At 41.2% G+C, this 13,952-nt stretch overlaps 2 pseudogenes; both read left to right on the top strand.

The window, feature by feature from the left end:
• Window positions 1-13,952, top strand: part of LOC132353967 (carcinoembryonic antigen-related cell adhesion molecule 1-like) — a 902,477-nt pseudogene that overhangs the window by 85,851 nt on the left and 802,674 nt on the right.
• The window catches only part of LOC132353349 (zinc finger protein 560-like), a 36,556-nt pseudogene that overhangs the window by 1,289 nt on the left and 21,315 nt on the right, over window positions 1-13,952 (top strand).

A 13,952-nucleotide genomic window follows, 5' to 3' on the forward strand; every position in this document is an offset into this window, starting at 1 on the left:
TCACTTGGCCAGGAGATGTTATCACCAGAAGTCAGGGCCTTTGTCCTTGCACTTCCCTCTGTACTCTTCTCATGCCGGATCTTTACACAACTGATTTACTTTCATGCGGGTCTTAGAGACCTTCCATGACCACCTGATTTAATGTTGCCCCTCCCAAACCTGCCTCCAATGTTCTGTCTGAGAGAACTTACATTCTGGGGGATAAACAAGAATCTGTCACATGTGTTTCCTTTTCTTCATTACCCTTTTTGTAATCGCTGATCACCTTTGTAGATTTGCTTACCCACCAGAAGGCAGGCACCATAAGAACAAGTACCTTGCCCGTCTTGTTTACTGCTGCATCCCCAGTATTTGTTGTAGCATCCAAGATGTAGTTAGGCACTGAACGTATATTTGTTAAATGAAGGGATGCTTGTATTCCGAGGTTAGTGCCTGGGGATGAATGAATAACAACAATGATAATAGTTTATAGAGGATTTTCTTTGTGCCAAGAACTGGGCTATGAGCTTTATTCAAATAGGTAGGCATGTGTATGTGTATGAGAAAGAATTAATTCTTTCCACTCTGCAAGTAAGGAATATTATCTTCATTTAACAGAAGAAAGAACAGACTCAGAGGTTTGTCATTCTTCTAGTGTTAGTACAGCTACCAAGTGGCTGAGCCAGAATTTGAACCCAAATCATTGCACAGCTCCCAATGTTGAGAGACAAGCGCTGTAACTTCCAAAACCTTGCTCCTTTTGCTGTCTAGGTTAAAACATCATAATTTCCCCATTTTCCTCAAGCTTCAACCCAGACTCACATTTGAGTTCTCCTCCTTTTCATCCCCATACATAATCTTATTCATCATAATTTTATTCATCTGTTATTTCTACCTTTGCAGTAGCTATTATTCCCATTACCTCTTCATCCCACTGCCTTTGTCACCAATTATTTCTGTCATCCTCTTTCTCCCTGCAGTGTGAGCACACATGGTCAAGGACGGTATCTTTCTTTGTATCCCACGCACCTGTCACATGGTAGAATTTCAGTCAATGTGTGCTGTCTTCCCAGCTGGAATGTCAGCTTGAGTGCAGAATCCTTTCCTGCCCTGATCACCATGGTGTCCCCACACACCCCGCCTGGTCCTTAGCTTGTAATTTACTAAGTGAACGAGCTGGGGAACAAAATCCATTCTGCTCTATAACTGGTATCAGCAGACCCAGGATCCAGATAGCAGCAGGCTGAGTTCAGGCAAGTCCCAGTCTCCATTTAAATATTTATTGAGGGGTGGGGGAGGGATGGACTGGGAGTTTGGGGTTAGTAGATGCAAACTATTATCTATAGAATGGAGGGAGAACAAGGTCCTACTGTATAGCACGAGGAACTATATTCAATGTCCTGGGATAAACCATAATAGAAAAGAGTATAAAAAAGAATGTATACATGTGTATAACTGAGTCACTTTGCTATACAGCAGAAGTTAACACAACATTGTAAATCAACTATACTTCAATAATAAAAAAACTTTTTTTTAATAAATATTTATTGAGCACCTACATTGTGCCAGGAGCAGACTGACATCCCAGCCCTCAGAGAGCTCACGTTCTAGTGGGCGCAGAAGGACAGTAAACAAGAAAAACAGATGGAAGCTTAGATACGTTTCATGGAGAAAAACGAAGCAGGAAGAGGGCTGTGGGAGTGCTGGCGGAGGAACTGGCAGCTTTAAGTGGGGTAACCAGGGATGCTGCCACCGAGAAGGTGGTGCCTGAGTAGGGACCCAAAGGAGGTAGGGGGCCCGTGGACATCTGGGGAAAGGGGACGGCAGTGGAGGCCCTGAGGTGGGCGTATGACTGGTCTATTTGAAGACCAGTAAGAAGGCCAGAGAGGCTGACGAGAGTGAGAAAGAGGAAGGATAAGTAGGACATCGGATCTTGGGAGGCCTCTTGGTGTAAGGTCGTTTGGCCATTGAAAGGACGAAGGTTTTGAGTCAAGTGAAGGTTTTGGCCACAGAAGTGACATGACTTTATATTTTTAAAACTTCATTGTTTTATTTTAAGAAATTACCACCTCCACCCCAACCTTCAGCAGCCACCATCCTCATCTGTCAGCAGCGTCAGCATCAAGGCAGGACCCTCCACCAGCCAAAATATTATTACTCTCTGAAAGTGCAAACGATGGTTAGCATTTATTTTTTAATTTATTTATTTATTTTATTTATTTTATTTTTGGCTGCGTTGGGTCTTTGTTGCTGCGCGCGGGCTTTTCTCTAGTTGCGGCGAGCGGGGGCTACTCTTCGTTGCAGTGCACAGGTTTCTCATGGCGGTGGCTTCTCTTGTTGCAGAGCACGGGCTCTAAGTGCGTGGGCTTCAGTAGTTGTGGCTTGCGGGCTCTAGAGCGCAGGCTCCGTAGTTGTGGCACACGGGCTTAGTCGCTCCGCGGCATGTGGGATCTTCCCGGACCAGGGCTCGAACCCATGTCCCCTGCATTGGCAGGAAGATTCTTAACCACTGCACCACCGGGGAAGTCCCATAAATCATAGATATTCTTATAATACAGTTTGTGTAGATGTTTCAAAATATTGCTTCTGCTCATTACTATTTTGAAATTACAGTAGTTGATTCATTCTTAAACAAGCACACACTTGATGTTTTAATATTTTTGAAGGTTGTCTTTCAGTGTAATTAGTTTTTAAAATCATTCTGTGTTTTATTTTATGCATTTAAAACATTATTCTGAAGAGAAGTCCATAAATATCACCCAACTGTCAAAGGAGGTCATGGAACAGGAAAGGTTACAATCTCTGATTTAGAAGACATTTGCTCACCCATATCCTGATTTTTATTTTTATTTTTTAAAATTTATTTTATTGAAGAATAGTTGATTTACAGTGTTGTGTTAATTCCTGCTGCACAGCAAAGCAATTCAGTTATACATTCATATACACTCTTTTTCATAGTCTTTTCTTTTTTTAATATTTATTTATTTATTTATTTGGTTGTGCCGGGTCTTAGTTGCGGCAGGCGGGCTCCTTAGTTGCGGCACATGGGCTCCTTAGTTGCGACACTCAGGCTCCTTAATTGTGGCATGCGAACTCTTAGTTGCAACATGCATGTGGGATCTAGTTCCCTGGCCAGGGATCGAGCCTGGGCCCCCTACATTGGGAGCACGGAGTCTTAACCACTGTGCCACCAGGGAAGTCCCTCATGTTCTTTTCCATTATGGTTTATCACAGGATATAGGTCCTGTGATATACAGTAGGACCTTGTTGTTTATCCATTCTATATGTAATAGTTTGCATCTGCTAATCCCAAACTCCCACTCCATCCCTCCCCGCCCCCTGTACCGGCAAACACAAATCTGTTCTCTGTGTCTGTGAGTCTGTTTCTGTTTCGTAGATAAGTTCATTTGTGTTGTATTTTAGATTCCACATATAAGTGATATCATAAGGTATTTGTCTTTCTCGGTCTGACTTATTTCACTTAATATGATAATCTCTAGGTCCATCGATGTTGCTGCAACTGGCATTATTTCATTCTTTTTTTATGGCTGAGTAGCATTCCCTTGTCATATCCTCATTTTTAGAATCCTTGAGGACAGGGATGTGGATTTTTTTTTTTTTAATTATTTTTTTTTTTTTAAACTTTGGGTTTATTTATTTATTTATGGCTGTGTTGGGTCTTCGTTTCTGTGCGAGGGCTTTCTCTAGTTGCGGCACGTGGGGGCCACTCTTCATCGCGGTGCGCGGGCCTCTCACTATCGCGGCCTCTCTCGTTGCGGAGCACAGGCTCCAGACGCGCAGGCTCAGTAGTAGTGGCTCACGGGCCCAGTTGCTCCGCGGCATGTGGGATCCTCCCAGACCAGGGTTCGAACCGGTGTCCCCTGCATTGGCAGGCAGATTCTCAACCACTGCGCCACCAGGGAAGCCCGGATTTTTTATTTTTGCAATCCCCAGACTGTTGCGTTGGTGAAGCCTTTACACTCCAGCTTTTCCTTCACAGGGCACAGGTCCTGTATGTTTGTGGGTCTGTACTCTTCTGTAAGGCCCTGTGTCTCACTGCGAGATTTCTGCTCCTGGGCCCTCCCTGCAAACACTCCTCTGACTGTACAGCCATCTGCAACATTCATGGCTCTCTGGATTGTGAGTTCCCCCAGAGCAGGGACTGTGCGTATAGCCGCTCAGTACATGTCCTCTGCATGAATGGCATCCAGAGGGTGTGAACTTTGGGGCCAGAAGAAAGAACTCAGATAAAGTCAAGTTCCTTCTTGAGCCCACAGGTCCCTGGAACGTGGAAACCAAGAAGCAGGCTCTGGAGAGTGGAGGTGGAGGTAGGTATTTGGGACCCTGGGTATCCATCTGAAGCTCCTCATCAGAGCTTGGACAGTCTCAAGAATGAAGAACCACTGGATCTTCTGCTTCTCCAGTTTAGGAAGATCAGAGGATAAATAAAGCTGCTGATGCTCCAGAAACCTAGGAGGGGTCACCATGGAGACTTTTTCCTCCTCAAGGCGGGAGGAAAGAGGTGAGAGCTTACGAAGGGTGGGGGAGAATCTAAGCCGGGTGTGGAGAGAGGAAAAGTGAAGTGGATGAGGAGTTGCATCCAGTGAAAAGAAACCCATCTGTAAGGGGGCAGACATTCGTGAGGTCCAGGTGGGTAGTCAGAGCGCCCAGGCAGGCCCCACCCTTCTTAAGGCTTCTCTCTTCTCCTACAGCCCTGCGTTCTCAAGCCTCAGCCCTTTCCCAAGATGCGGAAGACAAAACCAAGTTTCAGGTGGGTCGAGTTCTCTTTTCTCTCCAGAAATAACAACGTAAGGCATCAGAGAGTAAACATAACCTCCCTCCCTTGGTAAAAGGAAAAAGAGGGGAAAAAAACATATTAGGTGAGCACATTACATTACTCAGTGCATTTATCCCCAAAATAGCTGTGTGAGAGAGGTGGTATGATTCTGCTTTAGAGATGAAGAAATGAGTGGTGAATCCTGGATTTGAGCCCAGGTCTGTAGGACTCTGTAATGTGCCTGTTTGCTCTACATGTGGCCTGTCAATAATGGTTTCATCTAAGGGCCTGAGCCCGCATTATGGAGAGAGGTGACTCCAAATAATGCATCCTCCTTCTCTGCCCAGGTTTTTCTCCTCAGTGGGACATTTCTTCTTATTCATTTCCAGATGTTGTATTCTCCACGTAATACACGCTACCAAAACTTATACCATGAACAAAGTTAAAAGACAGCATATTGGGTGAAAAAAGCTTCATGGACAACAAAATTTTAATATCCTTATTTTAAAAACAGGAGCTGGGAATAAAGACCTGAGCCTTCGTGTTCAGGAAGGGAGAAAAGAGGAAAAACAAATGACCGATAATCATATGAAAAGATGATCAGCCTCTAGTAATCAAAGTGATGCAGATTGAAACAAGATGTGATTCTTTTCCTAGCAGATGACCAAAGATTTGAAAGATCGGTGTTCACTGTTAGCTAACATATGGAGGAATGGGTACATCCACACACTTGCAGGGGCATTTCAGCCCTTGCAGAAGTTCTGCAAACCTCTGCTGCAGTATTTCCCACTCCAAGAATTCTAAGTCAGAGCAAGTGTTCAAAGAATGATCATCACAGCATTGTTTATAACAGCGAAAAAAAAAAAAAGATGGTGGAGTGGACTCCATGTCCATCTATTGGATTGGTGTTGGATTGATGGATTATTGTGGTTTCATTCGTCCTCTTGTCTCGATCCTGTGCTGCTATCAAGTGAGATAAAGTGGGTGAAAATATTAGGACATGGAAATATGTGCGTGCGTGCACGCTCTCTCTCTCTCTCATTATATATACATGTGTATGTTGTAACTTGTCTTTAAATTGGGGGAAAAGAAGTCAAAGTGAATGCAGAATTTTAAGTACCTTTTTCAATACATGATATTATTTTATAAAGCTTTCTCTAATGAAAAGAGATTATAGAAAAAAATTTGCAGGAATTCCCTGGCAGTCCAGTGGTTAGGACTTGGTGCTTTCACTGCAGGGGCCTGGGTTCAATCCCTGGTCAGGGAACTAAGATGCTGCAAGCCGGGTTGCATGGCCAAGAAAAAAAAATTTGCAAGTTTGAGTCATTTGCTTTAATTTTAAGTATTATTGATGAACTCCCTGTAATGAGAGCTGAAGAAATTAGCACTTTTTTTACTTCCCACCATCTCCTGATATATTATTATTATTATCATGGTTCCGTTCTCATCTGTCACCATCTATTCCCACCATTGGGTTGTCTCAGTTCTCTTTATATAAGTCGTTGCTCACCACTTGTCCTTTTACCACGGTTTCTTCATGCCTGACTAGTTTGATTTATCTGTCAGTTGGCTTAATTTCCTCCACAGTTTGTTGTCTTTTCCAAAGAAGACTTGTGGATGCCATATCCTCTGAGTTTTCCATGCTTAAAAATGTCTGTTGCCTTTATGCTTAAATGGCAAATTGTCTGGGCTTAGAATTCTTAAATTCACTCTCAGAACTTTGTATAAGTTGCTTCATTTTCTACTGGCATTAAATCCAGTGCTGTCCTTTTTATCATTCCTTCTCCATTCATCTCCTGTTGAGCAAAGTTTATTCTGGTCATTTTCCCCAGAAAGGTCTGTCGTGTTTATACTTGACAATATTTTGGCTGGGTGTCATCTTCAAGGATCTTTGAAAGCCAGTGACCCTTGGTCTTTACTGCCCTTGCTCTGTGATCTTTTGGCATTGATTAGTTCTTTTTCTCCCTGGATGTCTACTGTTACTATTATTTTTTTCATTTGGCCCTACTGGAACTCATGCTATAAATGGTGTAACTTCTGGATCTATCTTCCCTATTCTTTAACTTTTCTTTTATTCTTTTCTTCAGAATTTTTCATTGTGTTCCAGGAGCCTGATCTGTTTTCCAGTTCACTGGCTTGTTCTTCAGTGATGTTCATTCGGCTGTTTAGCTCATCTCTTGAAATGTTTTGTTTGTTTTTTCCAATCATAACAGTGATTTTTTTACACTTTAAGAATTCTGGTTGTTTTTTTTTTTCACACACACACACTGTATTTTATTTTTACAAGAGATAAATAGACTGACACCAAGCATTGTAAATGGATGACCACAACAAAAGCAACAATGATTGCAATTACCAAACACAAAACACACTCATACTATGTCATAATATTGACATTCAGTCCAGTAATCCTCCACTGTAACAGCTCCTTTACTTTGCAGTGAAAATTGATTTCTATATTCTTTGCCTCTGAGTCCTTGTGGGATTTTTTTTTTTTTTTTTAGTTCAAACAGAAAGTCACAAAAATTATAATCATCCTCATCAGTTCACTCAGTCCTGTGTAATTAATTTTCTTTTTCATCTTGATCTTTTGTTAGCACTTTTATGAGTTCATCAGTTTTTCATTAGAGTTCTGAAAATGCTTATTCATTCAGTTCAGCAGTACAGTTACCAGAAACCTGTACTTGTCAGAGTCTTTTCTATGAATTCCTTGAAGATGGAACCCTTTTATAGGAACATATTTGCAAAAGCATCAGAGTACACCCAGAACTGTCTGTAACTGACAAAAGACTTAAAAATGACCATGGTTAAAGATTTGATGAAAGTTCATAATAGTGCAATTGACAAGGAAATTTAGTTTTTTCTGAGATATACATTTTAAAATAATAACTAGAATTATGACTTATAACTATTTTTTTTTCTAGCAATTTTTTTTTTCTAGCAATTTTTTCCCTCAAAAAAAAAAAAAAATCTAATGAATGTACCTTTTGAGTCCTGGGTGTTAAGACTATTTTCTTAACTTCTTCAAAAGCCATTGTGGTTCACAGTTATGAGACTTTGCTCCTGCCTGACCCCACCTTTTATACCACATAGAAGGGTACTATCATGTAGATATTTTTTGGATTGTCTGTCTTATTAACTCATAGTATTAAACCTGTGCAGCTTAATGCTAACAGTACTAGTTAATAGTTAATAGTACTAGTTTACATATATTTTATTATAATCTTCAAAATAAAAACTTAAGTCAGATAATACCAAGGTCTAGAAGAAACAAATCAGGCTTTCTCTTCCAATTCTATCCTCCCTGAGATGCCCAGCATTAACAAAAGGATGTGTACCCATCAGCCCTTTCGTCATGTGAAAAAACATATGTAGGTCACCCCCTTTATAAACAAATGGAAATGTGTATGTTGTACATGTAGTCCATATTTTACTACTTATATTATTCCATTCAGATCATTACCAATTCTAGCACTAAAAACAGTACAGCGATAAATCTCCTTTCATACACACGAACACATACGTCCTTATATCCTGTTGCTTTAATCTTTAAATTCACTAGTATAGATTTCTAAATATTGTTGGGCCAAAAGGAACACACTTCTTTTTAAAATATTTAATATATTATTGCTGGAATATTTGACAGGAAATCATAGCCATTCACACGTTTCCCCACATCTTCAAGGATATATCAGTATGAAACATTGTTGCTTATCTGATGGAGGGGGGTGTGTGACAAAGATCTCCCATTTTGTTTTGCAATTTCCTGCATAGTGGATGCATGATGAGCATCTTTCCCTGTGTTTATTGGCTGCATTTGTATTTTCTCATCTGAATTGCTTATGAAATACTTTTGCCCATTATTGCATTATTTCTAACTATGTTTTTAGGCGCTCTTTCAGTGGTAGCGTTGTTCACTCACCTATCAAAAGTCTTACCCTTGTTTTATCTCAATCTTTACTTTCTGAATGGTGACTTGACCGTAAAGAAGGTTAAATTTTTTATATAGGTAAATGATTTGTTCTCTTTAGAAAATCTGGTTTCATATCTAGTCTCAAAAGACCTTACCCATCCAAAGCTTAATCCAAAAGGCACCTAAATGGTTTTTTAATATTTACATTAAAATTTTTAAAATCTCTAATGTGACTATAATTTACTTTTGTAAATGGCATAAGGTTGACGTTTAACTTTATTTTCTTCAAGATGGATAGCTAATTATGACAATGCTATTTATTACATTAATGATTTATTTGCAAGTCAACGGAAATACCGTCTTTATCATTTATGTGTTCATTTATGTATTTATATGTGTGTGTATATATTATATATATAAATACATAAATGAATGTGTATATATATTATATGTATGCAGAGAGAGAGAAATATATCAATTGATTCATATTTCACATGACCTGACTGTTCCTGCATTCTGTACTCTGGTCTACTGAGTTACCTGTACATCTCTGCATTATTTTACTATTCCTACTGAACACATACTTCGGAAATTCAAAATTATGAAGAAAAAATGAATAACGTTAAAATGAAATTTGGGTGAAACTTAATTGTAATGTTCTCCAAACCAGGTGCCCTTTCTCATGGTTGATCTTGAATGACTTTTTTTCAGTTATTTGTGTGGTCATTGGTCTGTTCACGTTTCGTTCCATTTATTCCTTCAGCAAATATTTGTTGCACACCTGCTATGGGCCAAACGTTATTCTTAGCAGACTTTTAAAAAATGAATTAGATATGAGAAATTAGGAACAGGGAAGAATACAGGATAACTTTAAGGTAGATGGTACTGTTTACCCCCAGAGGGTAAGGAGAGAACAATTTGGGAGGAAAAACTCGATGCTAATTGGGCTTTTTTTGGCTCAAGATACCTTTTAGACATGCAAGTGGTAGTTGGATATGGCAGGGCTCAGTGTGGAAGGCAGAGCTGGGTATAAAGATTTGGAAGTTAGTGGCTAGTCCACGTCTGTTTAATTGCCAAACTGATCACGTCTGGCCCAAGCTTTCTCCCACCTCTGGTCGTTAGATCGATCTAGGATTCTGCCTGGAAATGTACTCTGCTGGTGACGCTCCTTCTGCAAACTGGGAATATGGGTTCCTCTAGTCTGTGCTCCTCTGATCTCATTTGGGCGGCAGGATAGCATGGTGGTTACAGCGTGGTTAGTCAGGCTGCCCAAGCTCAGTCCTGACTCGACACTAGGTGTATGTTCTTAGATTAATAATATTCAACTCTCAGAGTCGCCATTTTTCTCATCTGTGAAAAGGGAGAGCTATAGTAACTACCTTGTGAGTAGTTACTGACCTAACCAAGATAATAGAGTGTTTCCGACATTCCAGAAAGTTCTCACTTTTGGTGAGTTCTGAGACAATTAAATGAGATAAGGCATATAAAAATACTTAGTCTAGGGTCTTCCCTGGCGGTACAGTGGTTAAGACTCCGTGCTACTAATGCAGGGGTGCAGGTTCGATCCCTGGTCAGGGAACTAAGATCCCACATGCTGCACAGCGTGGCCAAAAAAACCCCAAAACCAAAAAACAGCAACAAAAAAATACTTAGTCTAGTACCCACCTTATAGTAAGTGAGTTATAAATATAAGGTATTGGTATTATCTGCTTTGTATCTTCTCTTTCTTTTTCCTTTTTAATAATTAAGTTGTGATTGATATACAATGTTATATTAGTTTCAGGTGTACAACCTAGTACTCGATATTTTTATATGTTATGGAATGATCAATAAGACCGGTTACCATCCATCACCATAAAGAGTTGTTACAGTGTTACTGACTGTATTCCTTGTATGTACATTACATCCCCTTGACTTATTTCATAGCTGGAAGTTTCTTCTCATTTTCTTGTCCCCTGGTAACACTCATCTTGGCTTTTCTAAGGACAGTTGTTAAAGTATAGTCTCTCTGGAACAAGGCTCTGTGTGTTAAGGTTCTAGCTCTGTCTCTTACAAGTTGTGTGTCCTTGGCCAAGTTGCTTCACCTCCTGGATCGGGGTCTCCAAGACTACCCCGTGTTCAGAGATTTCTCCAGGACTCAAGGGGCTCAGTGTAGTTTTACTCATGGCTGAGATTACTGCAACACCACCCTCGGCTGTGCCTGGCTTCCTCCAGACTTCACCCCACATGCCTTTTCCCTTTGCTGATTTTTTTTTTAAACAGTGATAAGTCTTAGCCATGAGTGGGACTATATACTGAGTCCTTCTAGCGAATTATAGAACTTGGAGGTGGCCTTGGGGACTGCCAACACAAGCCTCATGAAGGCCGGGCTGTGTCTTTCTTCCTCATCTCTCTGATTCCTGGGGCCTAATACTGTTTTATAGGAACTGAATAATTCTTGAATGTGTTGACCTGCGTGCACTAAACCTTACTACAGCTACCTTGCCTTAATATTTTCTTATTAAAAATATATCCTTGAATTTTTTTAAAAAGTGAAATAGGAATCACAACTCACTCTTACCTTGTAATACCTTGTCACGGGTATTCCAGGGACAGGCTGAAGGGAAAGTATCATTCTCAAAGCCCTCCTGTACAATTGTCTCCCTCTTAAGAAAGCATGTCACAGTCTAACTGAAGTCCGTGACGATAATATAGTTGATTACTACATTTCAAAATTTATAACGGCCATTTTTTTTTCTCACTGGATGGACCAAAGCAATTCTCTTAAAAAACCTGGGCTTCTCTCTATATATAATTCTTCCACAAGGAAGGTGAATATCTTGCCATTTGCAGCAACATGGATGGACCTCGAGCACATTATGCTAAGTGAGATAAGTGAGAAAGAGAAAGAAAAGTACCATATGATGTCACTTATATGTGGAATCTAAAAAAGTCAATCTCGTAAAAAAACAGAATGGTAGTTACCAGGGGATGGGGGAGTGGGGTGATAATATTGATGTTGTTTAAGGGTACAAACTTGCAACTGGTGTAAATAAACCATAGAAATCTAATGTACAGTATAATTAATATAGACAACAATATTGTGCTACAATCATCAAACTTGTTAAAAGACTAAAACTGACTTAGCCCAATCAGTAAAAAGAAAGGATAAGTATGTAATGTGATAGAGGTGCTAAATATAGCTACCTGGAAATCATATTACAATATATAAATGTATTGAATCAATACTTTGTACACCTTAAATTTACACAATGTTATATGTCAAATATATTCAATTAAAAAAATAAAGTACTTAAATGATTAAAGAAAAAAACAAAATCCTGGGCCACAGTTCATAACTAAGGATGACACAGTATGATTTTATTTTTATTTATTTATTTATTTAAATTTTATTTTATTTATTTTTGGCTGCGTTGGGTCTTTGTTGCTGCGCAGGGGCTTTTCTCTAGTTGCGGCAAGCGGAGGCTGTTCTTCGTTGCGGTGTGCAGGCTTCTCATTGAGGTGGCTTCTCTTGTTGCGGAGCACGGGCCCTAGAGCACGCGGGCTTCAGTAGTTGCGACACATGGGCTCAGTAGTTGTGGTGCGCGGGCTCTAGGGCACACGGGCTTCAACAGTTGTGGCATGTGGGCTTCAGTAGTTGTGGCATGCCGGCTTCAGTAGTTGTGGCTTGTGGGCTCTAGAGCACAGGCTCAGTAGTTGTGGCTCACGGGCTTAATTGCTTTGCGGCATGTGGGATCTTCCCGGACCAGGGCTCAAACCCGTGTCCCCTGCATTGGCAGGCGGATTCTTAACCACTGCGCCACCAGGGAAGTCCCGCAGTATGATTTTTTTTTTAATTAATTAATTTATTTATGGCTGTGTTGGGTCTTCATTTCTGTGCGAGGGCTTTCTCTAGTTGTGGCAAGCAGGGGCCACTCTTCATTGCGGTGCGCGGGCCTCTCACTGTCGCGGCCTCTCTTGTTGCGGAGCGCAGGCTCCAGACGCGCAGGCTCAGTAGTTGTGGCTCACGGGCCTAGTTGCTCCACGGCATGTGGGATCTTCCCACACCAGGGCTCGAACTCGTGTCCCCTGCATTGGCAGGCAGATTCTCAACCACTACGCCACCAGGGAAGCCCCCCGCAGTATGATTTTAAATCCCATAGTTCGAACCGCTGCTCTAGAGGTCTCCTCTGCACGGGGCGATGGTTGCTTTAACACACATTGATTGCTTCTGTCAAGTGCTGACAAGGAAGCCCCTAAAAGGTGTGTGTGTGGAGTGGGTGGAGGGCTATGGCAGCAAAGAGCAGGATTCGCCCAACAGCTGATGGAGGGGTGAGGGGCTGGTGGGGGAAAAACAGTCATTCTGGCAGAGAAGGTAATTTGGGGCCGTGTGCAAACACAGCCATGTTAAAATTAGGCACAGTTGGAGCTATAAGTTGTCACAGTCTTTTTGGAGGACAAGTCGATCATCTGCCAGTTAGAGTCAAATTGTAAAATGCGCAGACCCTGTGATGCAGCCATTCCATTTCGAGGAAGTGGCCCTCAGAAGTGCTCACACTGAGCAAAGGATGTTTGCTTTAACTCTTTGGATAACCATGGAAGATCAGTTGCTTAGAATCGAAATTATTGGCACCAAACGTTTAAAAAACTGGATTTGACTTATCACCCTGAACAATTTCCTGCTCTCCTGTCTACTTTTCTTCGTGATGCCAAGTTTACCTTTCATCCAGTGGGTGTTGGTGATCATGGTGCTTCACATTCTAGGAGCCATTGACCTTCAAGGACGTGGCTGTGACCTTCACGGAGGAGGAGCTGGGGCTGTGGACTCCACCCAGAGGAAGCTGTACCGAGACGTGATGCTGGAGAACTTCCGGAACCTGCTCTCTGTGGGTGAGAGGAACCTCTAAGCAATTGAAACTTAACTTATTGGTGTGCTCTTGTTCCCTGGAGAGAGGCTATTTTTGGTCTTAGAATACAGGTTACATCCTTTTTATATAGAAATGTTATAGCAGTTTCATTTAACTAGTCCTGAATCTTTTCCTCATCTGTCCTTCAAATGCCTGGAAATCATGGGATTAAGGCTGCATTTTCCAATTATTTTTTACACCTCAAAAACGAGCCTTAGCCTTGCATTTTCTTGCCATTTCAGGGCAACAACTTTTCAAGCCTGATAAGCTGTCCCATTTGGAACAAGGCAAAGAGACTTGGGTGACAGAGAAACTCCAAGAGAGGCACATCCAGGTGAGAACCATGGAGTCTAGAGTCCTGGCCGGGCAGTGAGGGGTGAGCTGGCCATGCAGCGGC

This window comes from Balaenoptera ricei, chromosome 19 (assembly GCF_028023285.1).
Source record: "Balaenoptera ricei isolate mBalRic1 chromosome 19, mBalRic1.hap2, whole genome shotgun sequence".
In the NCBI taxonomy this organism is placed as follows: Eukaryota; Metazoa; Chordata; class Mammalia; order Artiodactyla; family Balaenopteridae; genus Balaenoptera; species Balaenoptera ricei.